Source organism: Cnephaeus nilssonii (genome assembly GCF_951640355.1).
Source record: "Cnephaeus nilssonii genome assembly, chromosome: Y".
Taxonomy (NCBI): Eukaryota; Metazoa; Chordata; class Mammalia; order Chiroptera; family Vespertilionidae; genus Cnephaeus; species Cnephaeus nilssonii.
The window spans coordinates 11,582,177-11,604,120 of NC_137096.1; positions in this window are offsets into that span (position 1 = coordinate 11,582,177).

Genomic DNA, 21,944 nt, shown 5'->3' on the forward strand with positions numbered 1-21,944 from the left:
TGCCCTTCTCTGCAGGCCTGATCTCCCTGAACTGCCCTCCACTTCTGGCCTTATTCCCCACAACTGACCTCCTCTGCAGGCCTGGTCACCCCCAACTGTCCTCCCCTGTTGACCTGGTCACTCCAAACTGTCCTCCCTTTCAGGCCTGATTGCCCCAACTGCCCTCCCCTCCAGGCCTGGTCCACCCGAACTGCCCTCCCCTGAAGGCCTGGTCCCTCCCAACTGCCCTCTCCTGCTGGCCTGATTGCCCACAACTGCGCTCCCCTGCCCCATCTTGTGGAGACCATCTTGTGTCCACATGTGGGTGGCCATCTTTGACAACATGGGGGTGGCCAACTTGTGTGTTGGAGTGACAGTCAATTTTCATATTACCTCTTTATTATATAGGATTAGTACATAGGATTATTATATAGGATACCAACTGTGGATCAGGCAAAAGCTGAATGCATTACATGAATGTGGCTCACCATATGACAGATAAAAATGCTCAGGAGGGGTTAAGTGACCTGTCTGAAGTCACAGGGCTAAGAATGGTAGAGCTATGAGCTCTTAGCTAGAAAGGGTTTGATGGCAGTGTCCACCCGTGCACACCAAAACCACCTCTCTAGTCCTTATATAGTCCTTGGGTGTGATGCATCACCCTGAGGTTGGAGAAAAGATTTCAGGGGGTTCACTGCTCTTCTGGGCCACATTGTACTAGCCAATTCTCATTCATTTACTCAGCTTAGTAGAGGGTTTATTGGCCTGTGGACTGAAGGGTCCCAAGTTCAACTACGGTCAAGGGCACATGTCTGGACTGTGGGCTTGATCCCCAGTAGGGTGCATGCAGGAGGCAGCCGATCAATGATTCTCATCATTAATTTTTCTCTCTCTCTTCCTCTCCCTTCCTCTCTGCAAAAAAAAACAAACCAAAAACAAACAAAAACAAAACAAACAAAAAAAAAAACCACCAAGGAGACTGCCCTGAACAAGTGTAGTTTCTACCCTTATGGCGCTTACAGTCTTATGGGAAAAACAGTTAAAATAAAAGGTTCTGTGTAGGTGTAATATTTGTTATATCAGAGAGCATTTTTGCTAGCGAAATGTGAAACCACTGCAATAGCATCAGAGCCTGGCTTAAGCTGGACCTGTGAACTGCATTCATCCTCAGCAAAGTATTTTTTCAGGAGGAAAATCTCAATAAAAAGGATAAAATAATGTTATTATCACTATTTTATGAGTCAGTAATAATCATTTTTTACATTCCTTAGATTATATTTTTCTTTTTTTATATTTCTTTGTTAAGTTATTACATACGTGTCCTTATTCCCCCATTGCCCTCCCTTCCCCCCACTCAAGCCCTCACCCACTGTTGTCAGTACCCATTGGTTAGGCTTATATGCATGCATACAAGTCCTTTGGTTGATCTTTCCCCCTTATCTCCACCCTCCCCTACCTTCCCTCTAATGTTTGACAGCCTGATCAATGTTTCTCTGTCTCTGGATCTGTTTTTATTCATCACTTTATGTTGTTCATTATGTTTCATAAATTAGTGAGATCATGTGATATTTATCGTTCTCTGACTGACTGACTTCGCTCAGCATAATGCTCTCCAGCTCCATCCATGCTGTTGCAAATGGTAAGAACTCCTTTTTTACCACAGCATAATATTCCATTGTGTAGATGTACCACAATTTTTTAATCCCCTCATATACTGATGGGCACTTAGGCTGTTTCCAAATCTTAGCTTTGGTGAGTTGTGCTGCTATGAACATAGGAATGCATATATCCTTTCTAATTGGTGTTTCTAGTTTCTTCAAATATATTACTAGAAGTAAGATCACTGGGTCAAATGGGAGTTCCATTTTTAGTCTTTTGAGAAAATTCCATACTGTTCTCCACAGTGGCTGCACCAGTCTGCATTCCCACCAGCAGTGCATGAGGTTTCCTTTTTCTCTGCATCCTCGCCAGCACTTGTTGTTTGTTGATTTGTTGATTATAACCATTCTGACAGGTGTGAGGTGTTACTGCATTGTCTATTTGATTTACATCTCTCGGATGATTAGTGACTTTGAATGTGTTTTCATATGTCTCTTGGCCTTCCTTCTGTCTTCTTTCAAAAAGTATCTATTTAGGTCCATTGCCCATTTTTTGATTGGGTTGTTTAATCTTCCTTTTGTTAAGTTGTATAAGTTCTCTGTAAATGTTGGAGATTAAACACTTACCGGAAATAACGTTGGCAAATATGTTCTCCCATGAAGTGGGCTTTCTTGTTATTTTGTTGATGGTTTCTTTTGCTGTGCAGAAGCTTTTTATTTTGATTTAGTCCCATTTGTTTATTTTCTCTTTAGTTTCCATTGTCCTAGGAGCAGTATCAGTGAAGAAATTGCTTAGGCATATGTCTGAGTCTTTGCTGCCTGTGGATCCTCTAGTATTTTTTAAGTTTTCCTGTCTTATGTTTAAATCCTTTATCCATTTTGAGTTTATTTTTATGTATGGTGTAAGTTGGTGGTCTAGTTTCTTTCTTTCTTTTTTTTTTTTTTTTGCATGTATCTGTCCAATTCTCTCATCACTATTTATTGGAGAGGCTGTCGTGACTCCATTGTATATTCTTGCCTCCTTTGTCAAATATTAATTGAGCATAGTGGTTTGGGTCAATTTATGGGTTCTCTATTCTATTCCATTGATCTATATGTCTGTTCTTGTGCCAGTACCAGGCTGTTTTAAGAACAGTGGCTTTGTAATACAGCTTGATATCTAGTATTGAGATCCCTCCTACGTTGTTCATCTTTCTCAGGATTTCTGCAGCTATTTGGGGTCTTTTTTTATTCCAGATGAATTTTTGGAAAGTTTGTTCTAGGTCTGTGAAATATGTCATTGGTATTTTAATGAGAAGTGCATTGAATTTATAGATTGCTTTGGGTACTATGGACATTTTGATGATGTTGATTCTACCAATCCATGAACATGGTATGTTCTTCCATCTCTTTACATCTTCCTCTATCTCTTTTTTTCAGAGTAAGTTGGTGGTCTAGTTTTCCATGTATAGGGCTTTTACCTCCTTAGTTAAGTTTATTCTTAGGTATCTTAATTTTTTGGTGCCATGGTAAATGGGATTCCTTTTTTAGTCTCTCTTTCTGTAAGTTCATTATTGGTGTATAGAAATGTCATAGATTTCTTGGCATTAATTTTGTATCCTGCTACATTGCCAAATTCTTTTATTAAGTTTAATAATTTTTGATGGAGTCTTTAGGGTTTTCTATGTACAGTATCATGTCATCTGCGAATAAGGACATTTTTACTTCTTCTTTTCCAATTTGGATGCCTTTTATTTATTCTTCTTGTCTGATTGCAATGGTTAGTACTTCAAGTACTATGTCAAACAGGAGTGGTGAGAGTGGGCATACCTGTCTTGTTCTTGTTCTTAGAGGAAATGGTTTTAGTTTTTGCCCATTGAGTATGATTTTGGCTGTGGGTTTGTCATATATAGCTTTTATTATGTTGAGGTATGATTCTTCTATCCCCACCTTGCTGAGAGTTTTTATCAAGAAAGGGTGTTGGATTTTGTCAAATGCTTTTTCTGCATCAATTGATATGACTATGTGAATTTTATCTCTCAATTTGTTTATGTGATGTATCACGTTTATTGATTTGCTAATATTGTACTATCCTTGTATCCCAGTGATAAATCCTACTTGTTCATCTTTCTGAGGTACTGCTAGATTCAATTTGCTAGAATTTTTATGAGGATTTTGGCATCTATGTTCATGAGGGATATTGGCCTGTAATTCTCTTTCATTGTGTTGTCTTTAACTGGTTTTGGTATTAGCGTGATGCTGGCTTCATAGAAGGAGCTTGGAAGTGTTGCTTCCACTCTAATTTTTTGGAATAGTCTGAGGAGGATAGTTTTTAGTTCTTCCTTTAATGTTTGATAAAACTCCGCTGTGAAGCTATCTGGCCCCGGGCTTTTGTTTGCTGGAAGCTTTTTGATGACTGCTTCAATTTCTTCCATAGTTATCAGCCTATTGAGATTTTTAGAATCTTCCTCTAAAGGAGTTTTGGAAGGTAGTATTTTTCTAGGAATGTGTTCATTTCCTCCAGGTTGTGTAGTTTGTTAGAATAGAGTTGTTCATAGTATTTTTTAACAATCCTTTGTATTTCGGTGGGGTCTGTTGTTATTTCACCTCTTTCATTTCTGATTTTGTTTATTTGGGTCCTCTCTCTTTGCTTCTTGGTGAGCCTGGCTAGAGGTTCATCAATCTTGTTTATCCTTTCCAAGAACCAGCTCTTGGTTTTGTTGATCTTTTGTATTGTTTTTTTTGGTCTCTATGTCATTCATTTCTGCTGTGATCTTTATTATTTCCTTCCTTATGTTCACTGTTGGCTTTTATTGCTCTCTTCCTAATTCTTTGAGTTGTTGAGTTAGATGACATATTAACATTTATTCTTGTTTTTTTTTTTTTTAAATATATTTTATTGATTTTTCACAGAGAGAAAGGGAGAGAGATAGAGAGCTAGAAACATCGATGAGAGAGATACATCGACCAGCTGCCTCCTGCACACCCCCCACCGGGGATGTGCCCGCAACCAATGTACACGCCCTTAACCGGAATCGAACCTGGGACCCTTCAGTCCGCAGACCGACGCTCTATCCACTAAGCCAAACCGGTTTCGCCTTTTCTTGTTTTTTTGAGGTAGGCCTGTAGAGCTATAAACTTCCCTCTCAGGACTGCTTTCATTGTGTCCCATAGCATTTGCATTCTTGTGTTTTTATTGTCATTAGTCTCCAGGATGTTTTTAATTTCTTCTTTGATCTCATTGATAACCCAATCATTGTTTAATAGCATGCTATTCAGCTTTCAAGCGTTTGAATTTTTTGAAATGTTTTTATTGTAGTTTATTTATAATATTATGCCATTGTGGTCTGAGAAGATTCTTAATATGATTTCAATTTCTTTTTTAATTTAGGGAGACTTTGCTTGTTACCCAATATGTGGTCTATTTTTGAAAATGTCCCATGTGCACTTGAGAAGAATGTATATTTTGTGGCTTTGGGGTGAAATGATCTGAGGATGTCAATTAGGTCCATCTGATCTAGTGAGTCATTTAGAATTGCTGTTTCTTTGTTAATTTTTTGTTTAGAGGATTTATCCAGTGATGTCAGTGGTGTATTAAAGTCCCCTACTGTGATTGTATTGTTGTCGATCTCCCCCTTGGTATCTTTCAGGAGTTTGTTTTGTTTGTTTGTTTTTTATGTATTTGGTTGCTCCTGCATTTGGTGCATATATGTTTACCAGAGTTATATCTTCTTGTTGAATTGCTCCCTTTAGTATTATGTAGTGGCTTACCTTATCTCTTGTTATGGCCTTTACTTTGAGATCTATTTTATCAGATATAAGTATCACAACCCCAGCTTTTTTCTCATTTCCATTCTTACAGCAGTCCCTTTAGCCTTTCTTGCAGGGATGGATTAGTAGTGATAAACTCTCTTAGCCCTTTTTTGTCTGTGAAGCTCCTGATTACACCTTCAATTTTGAATGATAGCTTTTCTGGGTATATTATTCTTGGATTTAGTCCCTTGCTTTGCATCACTTTGTATATTTCATTCCATTCCCTCTGGCTTGGTGTGTTTCTGTTGAGAAATCAGTTGATACTCTAATAGGAGATCCCTTGTAGGTCATTTTCTGTCTCTCTCTGTCAGCCTTTAAGATTCTTACTTTGTCGTTAGTGTTTGCCAATTTAATTATGATGTGTCTTGGTGTCTGTCTTTTGGGGTTCAACTTGTTTGGGACTCTATGTACTTCTTGGACTTGCATAGTTTTTTCTTGCCAATATCAGGGAAGTTTTCTGTCATTATTTATTCAAACAGGTTTTCTATTACTTGATTCTCTTCCTCTCCTTCTTTTATCCCTATTATGCAAATGTAGTTTCATTTTGTGTTGTCCCAAAGCTCCCTTAGGCTCTCCTTTTGCTTTTTAAGTCTTCTTTCCAGTTGCTGCTGTGTTTGTGTGTTTTTTCCTACCTTGTCTTCTAATTCGCTGATGCGGTCCTCAGCCTCTTCTAGTCTACTGTTTAAGCCTTCCATTGTGTCCTTTATTGCAGCTATGTCATTCTTCATCTCCTCTTGGTTTCTTTTCATGTTGGTGACATTCTCATTCAGCTCCTTATAGGTCTCATTGAGTTGTGTGTATTTGTCATCCTGCCATTTAAACATCCTTATAACCATTACACTGAATTCTTTCTCTGATAAGCTGCTAGCCTCAATTTCATTTAAGTCCCTTTCTGGTGATTCCTTTTTTTTTTTTTTTTTTTCATTTGGTGATTGCTTTTTTGTCTTCCATGTTTTCTTATAATGTCTTAATTGTAAATCCAATTGCTTTGCTACCTAGATTCTTTTGGGAATGGTGCTACTGGTGTAATCTCTCAGGTCTCCTGGGCTTGGTAATCTAGTATAGCTCCCTACTTGAGCTATTTGGGTTCTCTTCATGTAGGCCTGCGAGCTTGAAGGGCACAACTGCGGTGTCTAGAATTCAGCAGCCGTGGAGGGGGTGTCCCGATTTTTGCTGTCTTGCACCCATAATTGAAATCACACGTGCCCAGCAGGGACTCACAGTGGGACCAAGAAACCATCTGTCGGGGTGATGTGGCTCAGGGGCCCTGCACTCTGGAAAGGCATGACTGTGGTGCCCAGAGTTCTATAGTTGTGGGGTGGGCGGACTCAGCTTTTGCTGCTGCACCTGTGTTGGATAGGTGCTTACTCCCAGTGGCAGCTCACAGGAGCACCCGTGGTAAGTTTGCCAGAGAGGCACACTGAAGCACTCTGAAGGGCCCTGGCAGTGTAGCTACGTAATTGAGGTGCCTGTGGGCAGGTATCCAGGATGAGTGAATTAAAAATTTCTACTGCTGGGGGGGAGTGCACCCCTGTTTGTTTAAGATCGCTCCCAGGGAGAGCTCACAGTGGCTCCCAAGAGCATCCTGTGGGTAGATGGGCTCAGGGTGCCTGCCTGTTGGAACTTCGCATCTGTGGAGGTGTGTTTGCTGGCGCAGATCTCTGATGCACTCTGAGTGGTCCTGGCACTGAGGTTGAGCCTCTGGGGTGAATGTGGGCAGTTATTCAGGAAGAGGGAATTCAGAATTTGTACTGTGGGGCAGCATGCCCTTGTCTGTGCAGAATCACACCCAGCAGAGTCTCACAGCTGCTCCCAGAGAGCACTGTGGAGAGATGGGCTCAGGGGTCCTGTTCCTTTGTGGAGGTGCCTTTGCCTGCACAGAGCTCTGAAGCACTCTGAGGGGTCCTGGCACTGAAGTTGCACAGCTGGGGTGTCTGTGGGCAGTTATTCAGGAAGAGGGAGTTCAGAATTTCTACTGCAGGGCCGCGCGCCCTTGTCTGTACAAAATCACACCCTTGGGGGCTCTCAGTGGCTCCCAGGTCCTGCCTATGGAGTGGTGTGCCCTGGATGTCTGATCGCTGGAAATGCACGAATGTTTTGTCCAGAGTTCTGCCGCTGGGGAGGGGGTGGTTGCACTTACTGTTGCCTAGTGGTGCACCTTTGGAGGTGGAGGTCCCAGGGTCTGCGGGTCTGCAGCTGGGGCAGCAGGATTTTGGCTGGAGTGGCTGCTGGGTCGCAGGGCAGTTCCAAGTCCTGCTATTGTTCTGACTCTGTAAGTTTCCCCCTCAATGACAGGCTGGTCCCAGGTGGTATGTGTGCTTTCAGGTCATTCACTTTTGATTACTTGACATTAGATGATCTGAGACAAAGTATTAATTCTTTGTGAGCCTCGGTATCCTCTCCATCAAATAGGGATAATGACAGTAAACACTTAATTGGTTTCTTCTTTCTGTACCCTCTGCTCCCTTGGATTTCACCAAGGAAAATGTAAAATCCTTTAGCTTATCTTGCACTAACTTCTTCTTCTCCTCCTCCTCCTCCTCCTCCTCCTCCTCCTCCTCCTCCTCCTCCTCCTCCTCCTCCTCCTCCTCCTTCTTCTTCTTCTTCTTCTTCTTCTTCTTCTTCTTCTTCTTCTTCTTCTTCTTCCTCCCAAATCGATGTAGGATCAAAAGAACATCCAAAAAATCAGGGGCCCCCCACCAAGGACCAGGTAGATTCCGAATCCCTCTTCCCCCAGGCTCTTAAGTTTTATTTTATTGTTTGAAGTATTACATATGTCTTCTTTTCCCCATTGACTTCCCCCCAGCTACTCCCAGCCCCCTCAGTACATTCCTTCACCCCACTAGTGTTTGTGTCCATGACAGAAGAAAATGCATGACTGCAGCCCACTTGAGCTCTCCTGTCACACAGAAGGTTGAAAAAATAAAAAGCACTTGGAAAATTCACATTTTAGAAGCACAAGCAAAGCATACTTCTCATTTTTACACTTAGACTGCCCTATTAATTGCAATATAAAATTTGCAGAGAAAATAACCCAAATGCTGTTTTTTTTTAAAGTTAATAAAATTTATAAGAATTTAGAGCAGCTAAGAAAAATGAGAGAGGTGACACAAATTAGTAATATTAAAAATTAAAGAGGGGCCCTAGCTAGTTTTGCTCATTGGATAGAGCATTTGCCTGTGGAATGAAAGGTCCTAGGTTTAATTCTAGTCAAGGGCACATGCCTGTGTTACTGGCTTGATTCCCCAGTGTGGGGCATGCTGGAGGCATCCAATCAATAATTCTCTCTCATCATTGATGTTTCTGTCTCTCTTGCCCTATCCCTGCCTCTCTGAAATCAATAAGAATATTTTTTAAATTAAAGGGGAACATAACTATAGGTTTTATAAACAAAGAAAAATTATCAGAATGCTATAAACAAGTTTATTTTCCTTCAATTTGATGAACTATGTAAAATAGACCAGCACCTTGAAAGACACAATATGCAAAATTTAGAAAAGAATAAACAGTTTGAATAGGCCTATATCTATTAACAAAATTAATCACTAATTAATAATCTTTCAGACAAAAAGAAGAAGGTCCAGATGCACTTGCTGGTAAAGTTTGCCAAATGTTATACTGCTGAACATAGGTATATATATATACCTATGTTCAGCAGTATTTTACAGAAGGTTGAAAGAGAATACTTTCTTACTGTTTATTTGAGGCCAGCATTACTCTAATAACAAAATAGGATAAATACATTGTCATAAAAAACTGAAGACCAATATATCTTATAAACATAGATGCAATAATTACCATGAAAATACTAGGAAATCTAGGAGAGAGACAATAGAGCTAGGGTGGTGATATATTATTCCTGACTTCATTCCAACTCACTGAAAGATGAACAACATATCTTATGAAAAGCCTAACATTAGAATTTAGGATGAAGTGCCTTTCTGTAATACAGATACTAAAACAAACCACATGAGATAGGTTTTAAGAAGAGTAACTATACTTTGATTTGTACCCCCAATAGTCTCACACAGAACTAGAGAGCCTAACATTGCAATTTCTCCAGTAGAAAAAGATCCTAAGGTTGACAGTCAGTGCCCTAAGTGTAGAGTCATTTTTTAAGAGGCTCACTCAGATTTTGCCTTATAAGAATCATGGGGACTTTGACCATTTTGAATGACTGACCCTGGCTAAAGATGCCCATAAAACTAAGGAGGATTGAGTTCTGGTACTTAGGACCCCCCAAAACATGCCATGCAGTCCTTGAAGCCAGTACTGCCCTTAAATGAAGAATATTTATAACATTCTTTTTTAAAAATATATATTTTATTGATTTTTTACAGAGAGGAAGGGAGAGGGATAGAGAGCTAGAAACATCGATGAGAGAGAAACATCGACCAGCTGCCTCCTGCACACCCCCCACCAGGGATGTGCCCACAACCAATGTACATGCCCTTGACCGGAATCGAACCTGGGACCCTTCAGTCCACAGACCGACGCTCTATCCACTAAGCCAAACCAGTTTCGACTATTTATAACATTCTTACAGATCAGTATGGTTTATAGGTTTGCCTGACCAAAAGCCTTGGCTGGATAACTGGTATGTTTCTTAACCCACAAGTACTCAAGTGGAGAGTCTAAATGGCTGTGCTGCCCATTTTTAGATCCAGGAAAATGCTTTTGTTTGAACATGAAATTTGGTATGCTGTTCTGCCTCAGTTAAGACCTTGACTAGATTAGTTGGCCTCGGAGCCTACTTTGACATTTTACCCAGGCAGAAAAGTTAATCTATAGATTTACCCAATACTGAATACATCCCATATCTCTGTGTAACCAGGAAACCTAACTAGAATTTATCATTTTTGAATCTGTTTAATTCATTCTTCAATCCCAGTTGTCCCAGCAGTTAGTGTATAGCTTGGCCAAGACCCTGCCAGTCTGCAAAGTCGTGGAGTGACCTGTACAATCAGAAATATTGGTGCATATTTCTGCCTAAGTGGGTCTCCAAACCAGCACCCTGCTGACCCCCCAGTGGTATTGGAAGTAATTTGTACCCCCACCCATTGCTGAAAACAGCCTTCAAATTGCCCCTCCCCCAAAAAATATATACCAGAGAACCTGAGAAGATGTGTATCCAATTCTACAGCCCTGATTTCAATGACATTTGAGCAGAGAGAATAGCCAGTGACTCTTTTAATTTTCAAAGAGAAGCCAGTGGCCTCATGCATCCAGAAAATTTTATGTGGAATCTTGCATGGCTATTATTTTCAAACAATAAGCTAAGCTGATCTTGGTCTCTGTCCTATTACCCTTCTTGAGCATGAAAATTCATTCATAGTCATGCTTATTCATGAATATGACTAGACTAGAGGCCCAATGCACAAAATTCATGCAAGAGGAGGTCTTCCTTCCCCCAGCTGTGGGCACCAGCTTCCCTCTGACCCTGTCAGGCACCCTGGACCAGACTTCCCTCACAGCCCTGGCTTTGCCCAGAAGGACATCCAAAAGGATGTCTGGTCTAATTAGCATATTATGCTTTTATTATTATAGATTATCTAAAATGTTCTGACCATCAAGAAATTCTGACCATGGATTCCAATAGCTGAGTAACCCATTTTATAGCTGTGCTTAAAAGGAGAAGGAAGTCAGCAGTCTTATATAATTGTGGACAGCCAGGACTCCACCAACATCAGATATTGGGCAGCAGCTTTGCCCATAATAGCACCAAAAAGGTAAATCTTGCTGACATGTGCTGATCTCAAATTGAACTGACTAGTGAAGGATGTCTCTGTTAGAATAAACTGTAAAGTTTGGATGAGGTCACTGCTTACTCAAATGTACAGATACCAACATAAAATTTTCAACAATTGTAAAAGTCTGGTCAACCTAACACAACCAAAAAGAATTAACCTTCAGTGACTGTTAGAAATAATTATGGACTTTTCAATTGTCAGAAATAAATTTATACTTCAGAAGGCAGGTGATACTCTTTGCAAAGTATATGATTGCATGCATCTGAAACTAATACACATTATCATTAAACATAAACTATTATTGAAAATAAATTTAAATGAATTGTAGGGACAGACAGACAACTAAAAAAATTAGAAAGACAAACCATGAACTAAATGTAAAGTCTAACAAAAAATATATATTTTTTAAATTCAATGGAGACCTTCAGTAAAAGTCAGTACTGCACAGAAGAAAAAAAATACTGACCTAGAAGATATGGCATTAGGAATTATACAATTAAAGTATTAAAACTTTAAACAAAATAATAGAAATGTGTGAATAACTTTTGTGGGGCTAATGGGATATTATTAATTACAAAGATAAACATTATGGAAATTCAAAAGGCTAGTAGAAGGAAAATTAGAACAAATATATTTAAAGAAAAAAACAACACAGAAAGTGCTACAATAAGACACATTAAAACAAAACTAGAGGCCCAGTGCACAAAATCCTTGCACTGGAAGGGCCGGGAAGGAACATCCCTCAGCCTTGCCTGAGCCCTCTCACAGTCCGGGAGTCTTGGAGGGATGTCCGACTGGTGTCTTAGGCCAGCTCCCCATCAGTAGGACCTTCTTAGCATGGCCATGGAGGCGGGAGAGGCTCTCACCCAGGCTGCACTCACCAGCCATGAGCTTGGCTCAGGGCTTCTGGATGAGCAGTACTCCCCCTCTGGGAGTACAGTGACCACCAGGGGGCAGTTCCTTTATTGAGCGTCTACCCCTGGTGATCAGTGCACATCATAACGACCAGTTGTCCCCCCATTTGGTTGATTTGCATATTAGCCTTTTATTATATAGGATCTTTTATTTCTAAAGGTTCCACTTTGCTCTTTTCTTTTTATTTTACTTTATATATATTTTTATTATTTCAGAGAGACAGGGAGAGGGAAAGAGAGATGGAAACAACAATGATGAGAGAGATCATTGATTGGCTACCTCCTGAATTACCCCCACTAGGGATCAAGCCAGCTACCCAGGCATAGGCCTTTGCCTGGAATCATACCCGGGACCCTTCAGTCCACGGGCCGATACTCTACCCACTAAGCCAAACCAACTAGAACACACTTTTCCTTTTTCCTATATCTTCTATTTATCTCCTTATTATGTTCATGCTTTCCTTTAAGTTCCTCAACATATTTATAATAGCTGTCTAAAATTCTTGTTGGCTTTTCATCATTATTTTTTTTTAGTCTATTTATATTTTCTGACTTTGATTCCCACTTTTCTACTTCTTCCCTGTAATTGCTAAGGGTCTAATTTTTTTGTTCTTCTTTTAAAGAGCAGCTTTCTTTAATCTAGGGCTAAGTGAAGTATCACTTAGCATAATATTCTCCAAGTCCATCTAGGCTGTCCCACAGGATAATAGATCCTTCTTTGTCACAGCTGCATAGTACTAACGTTGTGTAAATGTACAACAGCTTTTTTATCCACTCACCTATTGATGGGCACTTAGGCTGTTTCCAAATTTTAGCTATCCTCTCTAATTAAATGGTAATATGCAAATTAACCATCACTCCGCTACATAAACCACGCCCACCAGCCAAGCCATGCCCACCATGCAATCAGGGCGAGTATGCAAATTAAGCCCATCCAAGATGGCTACAGCCACAGAGAGCAAGGTTTCCCAGGTAACAGAGCAAGCCAAGCTTTCCATAGCCATTGCAGGCCTAAGCCTCCACTCAAGCTACAAAGTTTCAATTATGGAAGGTAAACAAATTCAAACAAATGGTGGCAGAATGGAGCTTGAGAGAGCAGGCCAGGGTTGCTGGTGGCAACAGGGAAAGAAAAGCTTTCCGCACACCCTGGCCGGGCTCACCTGCTTAAGGCTACAAAGTTTCAATTGTAGAAGGTGAATTAACTGCCACAGAAATGGCTGCCACCCCAGAGGAAGAAGCAGGCTTGGCTCTGCTCCAGGCTACAAAGTTTCAATTGTAGAAGGAAAATAAATTCCAGATACCAGGGCCTCCCCTTGGGTTTCCAGGGGGCGTGGCCGGCCTGCAAACCACCATAGGCCCCTCGCTCAGGCCGCCCCACACCCCAAGGGAACCCCACCCTGATCCGGGACACCCTTCAGGGCAAACCAGCTGGCCCCCACCCATGCACCAGGCCTCTATCCTATCTAATAAAAGAGTAATATACAGATTGATCATCACTGCAACACACAATATAGCTGCCCCCATGTGGTCAAAGATCCTGCCCCCATGTGGACACAAGATGGCCACTACAAGATGGCCAGCAGGAGAGAGCAGTTGGGAGGCACCCGGCCAGCAAGGGAGGGCAGTTGTGAGGGACCAGGCTTGCAAGGGAGGGCAGTTGGAGGTGATCAACCCTGCAGGAGAGGGCAGTTAGGGGTGACCAGGCTGGCAGAGGAGGAAAGTTGGGGGCAAACAGGCTGGCAGGGGAGCAGTTAAGCATCAACCAGGCTGGCAGCGGAGTGGTTAGGGGGTGATCAGGCTGTCAGGCAGAAGCAGTTAGGGGCAATCAGGAAGGCAGGCAGGCAAGAAGTTGGGAGCCAGCAGTCCTGGATTGTGAGAGGAATGTCCGACTGCCCATTTAGGCCTGATCCTGGTGGGATCGGGCCTAAATGGGCAGTCGGACATCCCTCCAGGAGTCCCAGATTGGAGAGGGTACAGGCTGGGCTGAGGAACAACCCCCCGCTGTGCACGAATTTTGTGCACCGAGCTTCTAGTTTTAAATAATGCTTCTATGAATATAGGGGTGCATATATTCTTTCTGCTTGGTGTTTTGGGATTTTTAGGATATAGTTCCAGAAGTGTGATTGCTATTAAAAATTAAACAGAAGTTCCATTTTTAGTTATTTTAGTAAACTCCATTCTATTATCCATAGTGGCTGCACCAGTTTGCATTCCCACCAGAAGTTTCCAAGGGCTCCTTTCTCTCCACATCCTCACCAGCATTTACTGTTTTTTTATTTCTTGATGATAACCATTCTATTATGCGTGAGGTAATATCTCATTATGGTTTTAATTTACATTTCTCTGATTATTAGTGACTTCGAGCATTTTTTCATGTCTCTTGGCTATTTGTAGGTCCTTTTTGGAGAAATGTCTATTCATGTATTCTGCCCATTTTTAATTGGATTTTTTGTCTTCCTTTGGTTGAGTGTATGAGTACTTTATATATTTTGGATATTAACCCCTTATCAGATGTATCATTGTCAAATATATTCTTCTATATAATGAGTTTTCTTTTCATTTTAATGGTGGTTTATTTTGCTGTGCAGAAGCTTTTTATTTTGATGTAGTCCCATTTGTTTATTTTCTCCTTAGTTTTCTTTGCCCTTGGGTTTTCCTTGTATCCTTAAGCATATTGCTACATGGCATGTCAGAGATTTCACTGCCTACGTTCTGCTCTAAGACTTTTATGGTTTTATACCTGACATTTAAGCATTTTATCCATCATGAGTTTATTCTTTTGTATGGTGTAAATCAGAGGCCTAGTTTCATCTTTTTCCATGTGTCTGTTCAGTTTTCTCAGTACCATTTGTTGAAGAGACTGTCTTGACTCCATTGTATGTTCTTGGCTACTTTGTCAAATATTAATTGACTGTGGTGGTATGGGTCAATTTCTGGGATCTCTGTTCTGATCCATTGTTCTATATGCTTGATAATGGCTTTTCAGTATAGTTTGATATTCAGCATTGTGATCTCTCTGACTTTTTTCTTCTTTCTCAAGATTGCTGGAGCTATTTGGGGACTTTTATAGTTCCATATAAATTTTTGGAGTATTTGTGCTAGCTCTGTGAAGAATGCCTTTTGAATTTTAATTAGGATTGTGTTGAATCTATAGATTGCTTTGGGTAGTATGACATTTTAATAATGTTAATTCTTCCAGTCCATGAACATGGTATGTTTTCATTTGTTTGTATATTCTTGTAATTCCTTTTGCATCATCCTGTAGTTTTCTGAGTAGAGGTCATTTACCTCCTTGGTTAAGTTTATTCCTAGGTATCTTACTTTTTTTTGTAGCAATGTTAAGTGGCTTTTCTTTTTTTAGTTTCTCTTTCTATGAGTTCATTATTGGTGTACAAAAATGTCATTGATTTCTGGATGTTGATTTTGTATCCTGCTACCTTGCTGAATTCATTTATTAAGTTAGTAGTATTTTTTTATGGAGTCCTTTATGTTTTCCATGTACAATATCCTGTCATCTGTGAATAATGACAGTTTTACTTCCTCCTTTCCAATTTGGATGGCTTTTATGTTTTCTTCTTGTCTGATTGCTGTAGGTAGGACTTGCAGTACTATGTTGAATAAAGGGTGCTGGATTTTGTTGAATGCCTTTTCTATTTATATGATCATGTGGTTTTTATCTTTCAATTTGTTTATATTATACATCACATTTATTGAATACTAGTGGCTTGGTGCATGAATCCATGCATTTTGAAATGAAATTAATTAGAAGATATATTTTAATATCGCTATTCACCCTTTCTCTATAATAAAGTGTTAACCAAATTCATGATCAACATTGACAGACGGAAACACACACATGTGATTAACTTCAGCAAAAGCTTTATATGTATCATGCGTGAGTCAACTTAGCCTTTCATATATATAGAATAAACTGCCTTAATTATATCTTTCTGATTTAGCTAAACATGTTCCAGCCCAGTGAAGAACCCCAGCTTCTATTTCAGGTAATTGTCAGCAACACAGCAGTAAATATCAACATGAAGCAGATTGTTATTGTAGGCTAGAGGCCCTATGCATGAAGATTCCTGCAAGAATGGGCCTTCCTTCCCCTAGCTGCCAGCACCACCTTCACTCCAGCTGGAGCTGTCTTTTGCTCCAGCCTGGAGCCAACTTTTTGTCTTTCCATGCTGCCCAGAGGCCCGGAGCAGCTGGGGCAATGCTGAACACCTGTGTCATCACCATGGTGACGACGAAAGCATCTCGCCCCGCCCCCAGCCGCTCGGCACCTTCATATGTAAATTAACCCTCAATCTTTGTCAGGTTAATTTGTATATTCACTCCTTATTGGGTGCTGGGCATTGCGAAGGTATGGTCAATTTGTATCTTATTCTTTTATTAGTGTAGATAACGCAGAGAAAACAAAGGGCAAAATATGTAACTGCAGCAGTGTTTGAGTAGGATTCCACCTAATATACTACCTACCTACTCTAGGACTTCTGTGAGGATCAGATGAGGTGAGTCATGGGAAAATGCTTTACAGACATTTGCTTAAAGTGTAAAATGTTTCTACCTGGCTATAAAACAAGTTGTGTTGCTGGGATGAAGAAATTACAAGGTCTTTAAAGAGAGGAAGCCGGGGTTTGCTATGTGACTACATTAACTGGACAAACACTTAGCATATTAGCTTTTTATACATATTGTTTGTACCATCCTTGCATTCCTAGAATAGATCTCACTTGGTCATTGTATATGATCTTTTTAATATATGGCTGGATCCAATTTGCTAATATTTTGTTGAGTATTTTAGCATCTGTGCTCTTCAGGGATATTTGCCTGTAATTTTCTTCTTTGTAGTGTCTTTATCTGGTTTTGGAATTAGGGCAATGCTACCCTCATGATGAGAGGTTAGAAGTGTCCCTTCATGTTGGAATTTTTTGAATAGCTTGAGGAGGATAGGTTTAGTTTTTCTTTGAATGTTTGGTAAATCCCCTGTGAAGCTGTCTGGACCAAGGTGTCTGTTGCTGGGAGGCTTTTGATTATCAATTTCATCAGTAGTTATTGGGAAATTCGGGTTTTCTGATTCTTTCTGATTGAGTTTTAGAAGATTGTATGTTTCTAGGAATTTGTCCATTTCCCCAGGTTATCCAGTTTGTTGGCATATATATGTTCATAGTATTTGCTTACAATCCTTTGTATTTATGTGATGTCTGCTATTATATTGGTTCTTCCATTTTGATTTTATTCATGTGGGTCCTCTCTCTTTGTTTCTTTTTTTTTCAATTTTTTAATTAAGGTATTATATGTGTACATATCTTACCATTGCCCCCTCCACCCAATTCCCATATATGCCCTCACCCCCCAGAGTTTTGTGTCTATTGGTTATGCTTATATGCATGCATACAAGTCCTTTGATTGATCTCTGATCTTCCCCACCTCTCCCTAACCTTCCTGCTGTAATTTGACAGACTGTTTGATGATTTACTGCCTCTGTATCTATCTTTTTGTTCAAGTTTATAATGTTCTTTATTATCCATAAATGAGTGAGATCATGTGGTATTTTTCTTTCATTGACTGGCTTATTTCACTTAACATAATGTTCTCCAATTCCATCCAGGTTGCTGCAAATGGTAAGAATCCCTTCTTTTTTATGGCAGCATAATATTCCATTGTGTAGATGTACCATAGTTTTCTGATCCAGTCATCTGCTGATGGGCACCTAGGCTGTTTCCAGATCTTAGCTATTGTAAATTGTGCTGCTATGAACATAGGGTTGCATATATCCTTTCTTATTCCCAGTTTCTTAGTATATATTCCTAGGAGTGGGATTACTGGGTCAAATGTGAGTTCCATTTTCAGTTTTTTGAGGAAACTCCATACTGTTCTCCACAGTGGCTGCACCAGTCTGCATTCCCACCAGCAGTGCACAAGGGTTCCTTTCTCTCCGCATCCTCGCCAACGCTTGTCGTTTGTTGTTTTGTTGATGATAGCCATTCTGACAGGTGTGAGATGGTACCGCATTGTTTTTTGATTTGCATCTCTCGGATAATTAGTGATGTTGAGCATGTTTTCATGTGTCTCTTGGCCTTCCTTCCGTCTTCTTTGGAAAAGATTCTATTTAGGTCCGTTGCCCATTTTTTTATTGGATCATTTATCTTCCTTTTATTAAGTTGTATAAGCTGCCTGTAGATGTTGGAGATTAAACCTTTATCAGTGATAGCATTTGCAAATATGTTCTCTCATGCAGTGGGCTTTCTTGTTGTTTTGTTGATAGTTTCTTTTGCTGTAAAAAAGCTTTTTATTTTGATGTAGTCCCATTTGTTTATTTTCTCTTTAGCTTCCATTGCCCTAGGGGCAGTATTGGTGAAGAAGTTCTTTTGGCATATGTCTGAGATTTTTCTGCCTGTGGATTTCTCTAGTATTTTTATGGTTTCCCGTCTTATGTTTAAGTCCTGTATCCATTTTGAGTTTATTTTTGGTATGGCGTAAGTTGGTGATCTACCTTCATTTTTTTGCATGTATCTGTCCAATTTTTCCAACACCATTTATTGAAGAGACTGTCTTGACTCTATTTTATGTTCATGCCTCCTTTTGTCAAATATTAATTGAACATAGTGGTTTGGGTCAATATCTGGATTCTCTATTCTGTTCCATTGATCTATATGTCTGTTCTTGTGCCAGTACCAGGCTGTTTTGAGAATAGTGGCTATGTAATACAGCTTGAAATCTGGTATTGAGATCTCTCCTACTTTATTCTTCTTTCTCAGGATTGCTGTGGCTATTTGGGGTCTTTTTTTATTCCAGATGAATTTTTGGAGAAATCTTTCAAGGTCGGTGAAATATGCCGTTGGTATTTTAATGGAGAGTACATTGAATCTATAGATAGCTTTGGGTATTATGGGCATTTTAATGATGTTGATTCTACCAATCCATGAACATGGTATGTTCTTCCATCTGTTTACGTCTTCCTCTATCTCTTTTTTCAGTGTCCTGTAGTTTTCTGTGTATAGGTCTTTTACCTCCTTAGTTAAGTTTATTCCTAGGTATCTTAATTTTTTTGGAGCGATGGTAAATGGGATTGCCTTTTTAGTCTCTCTGTCTGTAAGTTCACTATTGGTGTATAGAAAGGCCATAGATTTCTTGGCGTTAATTTTGTATCCTGCTACATTGCCGAATTCATTTATTAAGTCTATTCGTTTTTTTGACGGAGTCTTTCAGATTTTTTATGTACAATATCATGCCGTCTGCAAATAAAGACAGCTTTACTTGTTCTTTTTCAATTTGGATGCCTTTTATTTCTTCTTCTTGTCTAATTGCAATGGCTAATACTTCCAGTACTATGTCAAACAGGAGTGGTGAGAGTGGGCATCCCTGTCTTGTTCCTGTTCTTAGGGGAAATGGTTTTAGTTTTTGTCCATTGAGTATGATGTTTGCTGTGGGTTTATCATATATAGCTTTTATTATGTTGAGGTATGAGCCTTCTATTCCCACCTTGTTGAGAGTTTTTATCAAGAAAGGGGTGTTGGATTTTGTCAAATGCTTTTTCTGCATCAATTGATATGACTATGTGATTTTTATCTCTCAATTCGTTTATGTGATGTATCACGTTTATTGATGTGCGGATATTATACCATCCTTGCATTCCTGGGATAAATCCTACTTGGTCATGGTGTATGATCTTTCTGATGTATAGCTGGAGCCGATTTGCTAGAATTTTGTGGAGGATTTTGGCATCTATGTTCATGAGGGATATTGGCCTGTAATTCTCTTTCATTGTGTTGTCTTTATCTGGTTTTGGTATTAGGGTGATGCTGGCTTCATAGAAGGAGCTTGGAAGTGTTCCTTCCTCTTCAATTTTTTGGAATAGTCTGAGGAGGATAGGTTTTAGTTCTTCCTTGAATGTTTGATAAAACTCTCCTGTGAAGTTCTCAGGCCCTAGGCTTTTGTTTGCCGGAAGCTTTTTGATGACTGTTAAATTGCGTCCATAGTTATTGGCCTATTGAGCTGTTTAGATTCTTCTTGATTGATTTTTGGAAGGTTATATTTTTCTAGGAATATGTCCATTCCTCCAGGTTGTCCAGTTTGTTGGAATAGAGTTGTTCGTAGTATTTTGTAATAATCCTTTGTATCTCAGCGGGGTCTGTTGTTATTTCACCTCTTTCATTTCTGATTTTGTTTATTTGGGTCCTCTCTCTTTGCTTCTTGGTGAGCCTGGCTAGAGGTCCATCAATCTTGTTTATCCTTTCAAAGAACCAGCTCTTGGTTTTGTTGATCTTTTGTATTGTTTCTTTGCTCTCTATGTCATTTATCTCTGCTCTGATCTTTGTTATTTCCTTCCTTCTGGTTACACTGGGCTTTTCTTGCTGCTCTTTTTCTAGCTCTTTGAGTTTTAGGGTTAGGTAATTTATTAACATTGTTTCTTGTGGAGCTATGAACTTCCCTCTCAAGACTGCTTTCGCTGTGTCCCATAGATTTTGGATTGTTGTGTTTTCATTGTCATTTGTTGCCATGATGTTTTTTATTTCTTCCTTGATGTCTTTGGTGACCCAGTCCTTGTTTAATAGCATGCTGTTTAGTCTCCATGTGTTTGATTTTTTTTTATTGTATTTATTGTAGTTGATTTCCAGTTTTATGGCACTGTGATCTGAGAAGATGCTTGATATAAATTCTATCTTCTTGAATTTGAAGAGACTTTGCCTGTGACCCAGCATATGGTCTATCTTTGAAAATGACCCATGTGCACTTGAGAAGAATGTATATTCTGTGTCTTTGGGGTGAAATGTTCTGAAGATGTCAATTAATTCTGTCTGGTCTAGTGAGTCATTTAGGATTGATGTTTATTTGCTGATTTTTTTGTTTAGAGGATTTGTCCAATGGTGATAGTGGGGTATTAAAGTCTCCTACTATGATTGTATTGCTATTAATCTCTCCCTTGATATCCTCCAGGAGTTTTTTTTATGTATTTGGGTTCTCCTATAATGGGAGCATATATGTTTACCAGAATTATTACTTCTTGTTGGATTTCTCCCTTTAGTATTATGAAGTGGCCTTCCTTATCTCTTGTTATGGCATTTACTTTGAGGTCTATTTTGTCAGATATAAGTATTGCTACCCCAGCCTTTTTTTTTCATTTCCATTTGCCTGAAAGATATATTTTCCATCCCTTCACTTTCAATCTGTGTGAGTCTCTTGTTCTGAGGTGGGTCTCCTGTAGACAGCATATATATGGGTCATGTTTTTTTATCCATTCAGCCACTTGATGTCTTTTGATTGGAGCATTTAGTCCATTTACATTTAAAGTTATTACTGAAAGGTATTTGTTTGTAGTCATATCTATTTTTGTGTCTGTATTCCTTCTTACTTGTTTATTTCTTCTTTTTACAGTATTCCCTTTAGCAATTCTTGCATTGCTGGTTTGGTGGTGATAAACTCCCTGAGCCTTTTTTTGTCTGTGAAGCTCCTGATTTCCCCTTCAATTTTGACTGATAGTCTTGCTGGATATATTATTCTTGGATTCAGTCTTTTGCTTTGCAACACTTTGTATACCTCCTTCCATTCACTTCTAGCTTGTTGTGTTTCTGTTGAGTAATCATTTGACAATCTGATGGGTGTTCCTTTGTAGATAACTCTCTGTCTCTCTCTTGCTGCCTTTAAGATTCTCTCTTTATCATTTATATTTGCCATTGAAATTATGACATGTCTTGGTGTAGGTCTTTTGGGGTTGATCCTGCTTGGGACTCTCTGTACTTGCGTAACTTTTATCTTTCCCATATCCGGGAAGTTTTCTGTCATTATTTCTTCAAATAGATTTTCTAATCCCTGCTGCTCTTCTTGTCCTTCTGGCAGCCCTAAAATATGCATGTTACTACGTTTCATGTTGTCCCGAAGCTCCCTTAGGCTTTCCTCCTGCTTTT